Raw genomic sequence first — 9,375 nt, 5'->3', positions numbered from 1 at the left:
CTATAAGGTGCCACAGGACTCTTTGCTGCTTTTACAGATCCAGACTAACACAGCTACCTCTCTGATATCAGACAAACAAGTTTGTTTATATTTGCAGGAGATAATGCTGCCCACTTCTTGTTTACAATGTCACCTGAAAGTGAGAACAGGCATTGTAGCCAGCATCGCAAGATATTTACATACCAGATGCACTAAAGATTCATATGTCCTTTCATCTTCAACCACCATTCCAGAGGATGTATCCATGCCCATGACAGGTTCTGCTAAATAACGATCCAAAGCAGTGCATACCGACGCTTGTTCACTTTCATCATCTGAGTCAGATGCCACCAGCAGAAGGTTGATTTTCGGTTGTTCGGGTTCTGTAGTTTCCACATCTGAGTGTTGCTCTTTTAAGACTTCTGAAAGCACCTTTTAAGACTTCCAAACCTAATCCCTCTCAGATTTTGGAAGGCACTTCAAATTCTTAAACCTTGGGTCAAGTGCTGTAGCTATCTTTAGAAATATCACATTGATATCTTCTCTGCGTTTTGTCAAATCTGCAGCGAAAGTGTTCTTAAAACAAAGAACTTGTGCCGTGTCATCACCCGAAACTGCTATAGTATGAAATACATGGCAGAATGCAGGTAAAACGGAGAAAGAGACATACTATTCTCCCCTAAGGTGTTCGGTCAAAATTTAATTAGCACATTATTTTTAATGAGCGTCATCAGCATGGCAGCATGTTTTCTGAACAGTGGCCAAAGCATGAAGGGGCATACGAATGTTAAGCATATATGGCACGTAAATACTTTGCAATGCCAGCTACAAAAGTGCCATGCGAATGCCTGTTCTCACTTTCAGGTGACATTGTAAATAAGAAGTGGGCAGCCTTATCTCCTGTAAATATAAACAAACTTGTTTGTCTTAGAGATTGGCTGAATCAGTAGGACTGAGTGGATTTGTAGGCTCTAAAGTTTTACATTGTTTTGTTTTTGAGTGCAGTTATGTAACAAAAAAAATCTATATTAAGTTGCAATTTCAAGATAAAGATATTGCATTACAGTATTTGTATGAGGTGAATTGAAAAATACAATTTTTTAGCATTTTTACAGTGCAAAGATTTGTAATAATAATATAAAGTGAGCACTGTTCACTTTGTATTCTGTGTTGTAATTTAAATAAATAAATTTGAAAATGTAGAAAAACATCCACAAATATTTAATAAATTCCAATTGGTATTCTATTGTTTTATAGTGCGATTAAAACCGCAATTAATCGTGATTAATTTTTTAAATTGCGATTAGTTTGAGTTAATCAGCATTAACTGCAATTAATCAACAGCCCTGATATAAATATATCAACATTAATATTAAAAAAAATCCTTACCAATACAAGATACTCTACTGCCCATGCTTTGCTCCCTGAGGAGAGGATGAGAGAATAAACAACACATGGCAAATGTTTGTCACGTTGCACTACTGGAAAGTGCTCAGCTACTACTGCCATGAGCACAGTTAAAGAACCTTGATGGAATAGAAACAGAATAGAATAAAGGCCTCCAAACTCAGTTTATGGACTGAAATAACTACTGTAACCCCTCTGTAGTCTCTTTGCCTGCAGAACTTCAGATGCAATGACCCCACTCTTAGCCCACCTCCACCTCTACCCTCCATTCTGGCCTCTTTTGGCCACTTGTGTGGACACTGCTCTTGCATCTATCCCACAATACAGAGACACCACTTAGGGCCTTGGGTGGGCTCCAATTGCATCCTTTAAGTATATCTCTGCCAGAATTGTTAAAACTGAAAAAACAACCAGTTTTACCAGGATAAACTGATTAATAACCCAGTGATATTAACAGAAACTAGAACCAAAATTCTGGGGGAGTCATGCTGGTTAAAATTAAATAAACTTGAAATAAGGATGTCACAGTGACCAAAGTAACCTTTCGTTACAGGTAGATCTATAACCAGATATAATATTTCACAATCTAACTACTTAGTAATGGGATAATTTCATGCCAGTCTAACTGCATGGCATTTTCTGGGTTTCACTGAAGGATAGCTAGTTAGCCAATGAAATGGATGTCATCATGCTTACAGTATACTTTTCTGTATAATAAAATGCGCTATCTGTGTTAGTTATAACACAGACTATTACAACTGAAACATTATAGTTAACTTACCTTTAATTCAGACAATGAAAACTAACTACTCAGTTCCACTTTTTCTTTATACGTTCAGTCGGTCTTTATTTTCACTTTTTGGCTGCCATGCGCTAGAACAATGCTGCAGTGAAGTGCTCTGGGGTCCTTGGATGGGAGGAATTACACTATTATTATTAGCACACTTCATCACTGGAGGATCTGAAAGTTCTTTACTGATTTATTTTTCAATGTATAACGTGCCTATCAAAACTTCTAGGCATAGAAACAAAAAGTTAAATTACATTCTTTAATTCAGTCCCAGATTGACACAATGTCAAACTCAAAAACTCCTGTCCATCAATCCAGAATGCTACTTTTTTTCAACTTTTTCACTCTCATTCTACTAGAGAGAGAGAGAGAGATACTTTGTAGCTTGCCCTAATATAAATAAATACAGGCTCTTTTGAGCAGGGGTAGAAGCAAATTCCAGAATCCACTGAGAGGCCCTGAAACTAGTCACCACACCTATATATCTACTAAGTGTTAGCTCAAGCATCCCAGCAAATCTCAACTTCTGCATTAGAGCACTAAATCAGAGGTGATCACTTAGATAACCAGGACCACAAGGCTTTCCAGATCAAAAATCTTGTATTGTACCCAGAAATCAGCAGGGACCCATTGAAGTCTACAAAGCACAGATATAACAACCTCCATACATGACATACCATTAAATAAAACAGCAGGCACATCCTTCGCTAGCTGACTTTCCAAGTGGTTTATAAGCATACTCCAAGTCGAGCACATTGCAGTAGTTCATCCCGAAGATTACAAAGACATGAATAACTTTGGTGAGGACCACATCTGAAAGGAACAGTCACAACCACCTCATCAAACAGAGATGAAAAAAGGAATGTTGGTTACTGCTGTTATCTGACAATCAGCTGAGGGTCTGATAACCATGCTGCAAACCTTATCAACAACAACAACACCAAAAGAAAACCCTTGGCTGAAGTAGCTGATGTCACCCCCTCTGGTTGTTTTCCCCAGCTAACCATTATCATTCCTGCCCTAAGCAGATCAAACCTCAACCAATTATTCCCCAGCACAATCTCAGCCAGAAATTGAAATACATCACTGCCTGGGTTCACTATCTAGTTTAGGTTCTCATCACCACAGTATATGAGCATTTCACAGTTATTAATGCATTTATCCTGCTTACTCCCCTGTGAGGTAGAGAAGTGCTATTATCTCTGTTCTACAAATGTGGAACTGAGACACAAAGAAACTAAGGAACAGATTTACAAAGGTACTCATCTAAAGATGTAGATAGGCTGCGCACCTAATGAGATTTACAAAAGAGCCTAGGCACGTAACTCCCATGGATTTTCATTTAATTTCACCTAATTCCCATTGATTGCCCCTACCTGCCTCCCATACAGACAGAGCAGAAAGAGCGACAAGACAGCATGCCACATAAGAGCAACTGGGAGCAACTGAATAATTGCACATCCACACTCTCTGTGCCCTCTAAGAAGAAAAGAAATAGAGCCAATCCAGTATGACACAATCCACCAATAGTAAGGTCTGCAATTACTTCAGCAATACTTCATGGCCAATGGTTCGACAGGCAAAAAGAGTCAGTGTGGCTGGTCTATGTCCATAGTCAGAAGGAAAGCACTGACCAAGACCAATGCAGTCTGATTTACGCTCAAGTCTAAAACTGAACTGAAAGGATCAAGAAAATCTGAGAACTCTAGCTAATACTAGAGCTTCTTTGGCATAACCTTCTCAATAGCCTGCCCCATCTCAAAAAAGGAAGGTTTTTACGAACTATGGCCTGATCCTCACACAAAAATCCAAGGTAAAGCTGTATCATAGCCCTTTTACGCAGGAATAATTTTGCATACTGTTGAAACATAGCCATTTGTGGAGTGGCACACAGTAGCTCTTCTAGCACAACAGCAAAATTACATAACAATTTAGGGCAAGAATTAATTAAGAATAGTGTAGCCAAGTGAAACTGAAGGGGAAATTTTGGGTAAGTAGAATGTAGGAATATCAGAACTGCCATACTGGATCAGACTAGTGGTCTGTCTTGTGGTCCTATCTCTCACATTGGCCAGTACCAGATGCTGCAGAAGAAGGTACAAGAAACCTCATAATGGACAATTATGGAATAACATGTTTATAGAGGAAGTTTCTTCGTAACCCTCATGAGTTAGGGGCTTACTTATGCCCTGCAGCATGAGGGTTTCTCTATGCAGTTGATTATTTTACATCCTTCCATCATGTCCCATCTTTTCTCTCTCTTCTCTAAACAATCCAAATTTTTCCATCTCTCTTCATGGAAGTCTTTCTTGTAATCATTTTCATCATCTAATGCCCTTAATTTCTGTTATAACTTGGTTAAGATAGATCAGAGGTTCTCAAACTATGGTCCACGAGCTCCATTCAGATGGTCCGCAGATAGTTCCCTCTAAGGTATGCACCTGGGCGGCCACATACCTAATTAGTGGAGCCGCGCAGGCGTGGCTTCACTAATTAGGTGCCTGGACCATGGAGAAGACACACATGTAATTTGAAGTGGTGGCCTTGGGGGGAATAGGTGATAGCAGGGAGTGAGATAAGAAGAGGGGGTGGGGGAAATTTGGGACATGCAGGGCTGCAGTGGCTAGAGAAAGAGGTGATTTTCTCCAGGTCCAGGGCTGTGGCTGCTGGGGAGAGACGGCTCTCCTTCCCAGCCTCAGCTCTATGGCTGCTTTGGTGGGGTGGGGGAGAGACCCCTCTCCTTCCCAGCCCCAGCTTGGGAGCTGCCACAATGTGGGAGAGAGGGAGAGATACTGCCTCCTTCCCAGTTCCAGTTCAGGGGCTGCCGCGGCAGGGGAGAGAGGGCACCTCCATCACATTAGAAAGGTAAGACTACTGATATTAAAATATGAGTTGTATGATTTTATTTGTAGAACAAAAAACTTTAATTATTGCATTTTTTAATACAGTATTTTTACCCAAAGTGCTTTACAATAGTTAGCTAAGTACAAACAACATTTGGAAAGATCATTAAGTGGTCCACTGAGGCCCTCAGCAATTTTCAAGTGGTCTGTGGAAAAAAAAAGTTTGAGAACCACTGAAATAGAGTGACCAGAGCTGAACAAAGTATTTTAGGCAAGGGCATATCATTGTTCCATATAAAGACATACTTTCTGTATTATTCTCTAGAGTAACCATTCTCTATATATACTAATATTGTTTGGTTTTGGTTTTTTAACACTCTGCTGTACATTGAGCAGACATTTTGAGACACCCGGAATGATGTCCAAGTCTTTTTCTAAAATGACAATGGTTAATCTAGAACACAGCAATGTGTAGAAGTAGTTAATATTTTTCCTTCCAGTGCACTTTACCTTGCCTTTCTCAATAATGAATTTTATTTGCCATTGTGTTGTGTATTCACCTGCCTTTATTTAGAGCTCGCTGAAGTTCTTCACAATCTTTGCTTGTCCTGTCAAAATTTAATAATTTAGTATTTTCTACAGGTGTTGCTATCTCACTCTTCACTTCCTTTCCCAGCTACTGATAAGTATGCTCAACACCACCAACCCTAGTAAGGAAATTTGGGAATGTTATGTTAAAAATTGGCCATTTTTTCCTAATCTCAGTTTTCTGCCTCTTAGGCCTTCTCTTCATTGCGGGGGATAAGCGGGGAGTGTGTGCGTATCATGTGTTATCTAATACTCATGGTAAAATCACAGTGAAGACAAGACAGTTTATATTTTAACACATACAGTAACTCCTCACTTAAAGTCATCCTGGTTAACATTGTTTCGTTGTTATATTGCTGATCAATTAGGGAACGTGCTTGTTTAAAGTTGTGCAATGCTCCCTTCTAAGTCATCGTTTGGCAGCTGCCTGCTTTGTCCACTGCTTGAAGGAAGAGCAGCCTGTTGCAGCTAGCTGGTGGGGGCTTGGAACCAGGGTGGACCAACAGCCCCCCCTATCAGCTCCCCACTCCCCTAAGTTCCCTGTGCAGCAGCTGCCCAGCAGGCTAACAATTGCAGCTGTCCCTCCCCCCACTGCCATGTGCTGCTCCTGCCCTCTGCCTTGGAGCTGCTCCCTGAGACTCCTACTTGCTGGGGGGGGGGGGGGGGCTAATGCAGGCCGGTGCAACTATTTAGGCAACCTAGGTAGTCACCTAGGGCGCTAGGATTTCGGGAGCGCCATTTTCTTCGGCAGCAACCACAATGGCCGGAACTTCAGCTGCCCCGGTCGCTGCTGGCATTTAGGCGGAGGGAGCTGGGGCAGGGCAGCACGGGGAGGACCGCTTGCAGCAAGTAAGCGTGGGGGGGGTGGCATGCAGGGGAACTCCCCACTCCAACTCACCCCTGCTCCGCCTCCTCCGCGAGCACGCCATGGCAGCTTCGCTTCTCCCGCCTCCCAGTGGTGCCGCAAGCCTGGGAGGCAGGAGAAGTGAAGCGGCCACAGTGTGCTCAGGGAGAAGGCGGGGCAGGGGTGAGCTGCTTCACTTTTCCTGCCTCCCAGGCTTGCGGCACCAATCACTTTAGGTGCCGCAAGCCTGGGAGGCAGGAGAAGTGAAGCGGCCACGGCGTGCTTGGGGAAGAGGTGGAGCAGGGGTGAGCTGGGGCACGTGGGGGTGCCTCAGGGTGGAGGATGGGGGATGGAGAGCTGCTGCAAGGGGGGCGCCTCAGGGCGGAGCGGCCATGGGGGGGGTGCCTCAGGGCGGGGGCACAGGGCACAAGGTGGAAGTTTTGTCTAGGGTGCGAAACATCCTTGCACCGGCCCTGGGCTAATATCAGGATCCCTTGCTCCTGCACCCCGCTTACCCCATCTTCCATAGAGCAGGGGGGACACACAACAGGGCTCAGGACAGAAGCTGATCTAACTAACAAGGTAGTGTATTTAAAGGGGAAATGTCACACACACACACACACACACACACACACACACACACACACACACACACACACACACACACACACACACACACACACACACACACACACACACACACACACACACACACACACACACACACACACACTCTTTCGCTGTCTGTGATGCTTTCTTCCCTCCCTCCATTCCTGCTGCCTTGGAGACTGTGAGAGTTAACCCTTGAGGGCTCAGCCAATTGCTAGTTCATCTTTTAGCAGTAAGGCATTCCCTGGAAAATATCCCACCCTCTGACTCCTCCACCTCAACCAAGCTTCACAATCATCATCACTATGTACCAGTATTAAATTGTTTGTTTAAAACGTATCCTGTATGTGTGTGTGTGTGTGTATATATATAATATAGTCTTTTGTCTGGTGAAAAATGATTCCCTGGAACCTAGCCCCCTCATTTACATTACTTCTTATGGGGAAATTGTATTCTCTTGACATCATTTTGCTTAAAGTCGCATTTTTCATTAACATTACTACAATGTTAAGTGACGAGTTACTGCAGGGGTCGGCAACCTTTCAAAAGTGGTGTACCGAATCTTCATTTATTCACTCTAATTTAAGATTTCGCATGCCAGTAATACATTTTAACATTTTTAGAAGGTCTCTTTCTATAAGTCTTTAATATATAACTAAACTATTGTTGTATGTAAAGTAAATAAGGTTTTAAAATGCTTAAGAAGGTTCATTTAAAATTAAATTAAAATGCAGAACCCCCTGGACCAGTGGCCAGGACCCGGGCAGTATGAGTGCCACTGAAAATCAGTTTGCGTGCCGCCTTCGGCACCCGTGCCATAGGTTGCCTACCCCTGAGTTACTGTATTAGTAGGTGGAGGTAAATCCTAGGCTCTCCCTCCACTGTTTACCTCCATCTTCTAATACATCTGAAAACTACAAACTTTCTTGTTTTCGTTAGCATTTCAACATGAGTTACCAAGTATTAGCTAACTGTGGTAAGAAAACAGAATTTTTCCTAGTGTAGATACACCCTTATATGAGCTCCTAATCCATGATAGAATTTAACCTCTCATATCCTGATTTCTTAGCCTATGCCTTCACTAAAAATGATGTGTTTTTACACCAACCCTACACTACCTGACTAGCTACATCAAGGCCAAGTGTGTTGTCTCCACCTCCAGATAGCTATCTTGAGTCAGCTTTTCAATATAAAAACACTTTTTTCTTTTTTTTTGCAGTGACAAACATTGCCCTACTTTTCTTTTCTAGCCTCTTGCCACTTAGCCGCTGTCAAGGACTTTTTGAAAGTCTGAATGTGACATTGGATTCTCCTTTAGCCACTATTTTGTTGACTTGCTCACAGGGCCGGCTTTAGGCCAATTCCACCAATTCCTCTGAATCGGGCCCCGCGCCTAAGTGGGCCGCACACCCAGTGAGAATCCCTTCCCTGGCTAGAGGCGCCTTTTTGATTTTTACTCACCTGGCGGCGCTCCGGGTCTCCAGCGGCACTTCGGCGACAGGTCCTTCGGTGGTACTTCGGCGGCGGGTCCTTCAGTGCCACCAAAGACCTGGAGCGAGTGAAGGACCCACCGCCGAAGTGCCGCCAAAGACTCAGAGCACTGCCCAGTGAATACAAGCCCCACGTGTTTTTTGACAGGTATTTGTTGTTGTTGTTTTGGTTTGGTTTTTTTTTTAGTCATCCCTGTCGGGGCCCGTCGAAACTGTTCGAATTGGGCCCCGCACTTCCTAAAGCCAGCCCTGCTTGCTCAAAGACTAGTGAGCTGGAGAAGCAGGCTTTTGCTCTGCAGAAACCACACTGGTTTGTCCCTATCACATCACATTCCTTTGGGTATTTTACGATTCTATTTTTAATGATCATTTAAACCATCAGACTACCGGATACTGAAGGAGGGTTTACTGCTCTTTAATCCCCTCAATCTAGTGCCTGCCCCTGGTACGCCAGCAGACCAAGAAATTGCCTATCTCTGTTGGCAGCTTAGCCCCCTCCTTCATTCTTAGCTTCTTTCTGAACTGGATGAAAACTCCCCGGGGCCCAGACTTGCTGCTCTTCCCTGAATGTAACTGATAACTTTGTGCCTGCACGTCCTCTTTTGACACCTCACTCCCTGGCAGTCCTTCGCCTTCATTACCTGGGGTGGGCAGGTTACTCCTGTCCCAATCCTCGCTGTGGCGTGAACTGCGGCAGGGGGTCAACTTCTCTGCAATGGCTTTCTGGGCCTCGGCGGCTTTTCCCTCAGTGTGCCCGCCCGCCCGCCGGACAAGGGTCCTGGCCGACTCGAAAGGCGGGGAGGAGCCCGCAGCATTGTGCCCCAA

This window comes from Gopherus flavomarginatus, chromosome 2 (genome assembly GCF_025201925.1).
Source record: "Gopherus flavomarginatus isolate rGopFla2 chromosome 2, rGopFla2.mat.asm, whole genome shotgun sequence".
Classification (NCBI taxonomy): Eukaryota; Metazoa; Chordata; order Testudines; family Testudinidae; genus Gopherus; species Gopherus flavomarginatus.
This window is presented reverse-complemented; position numbering follows the sequence as displayed.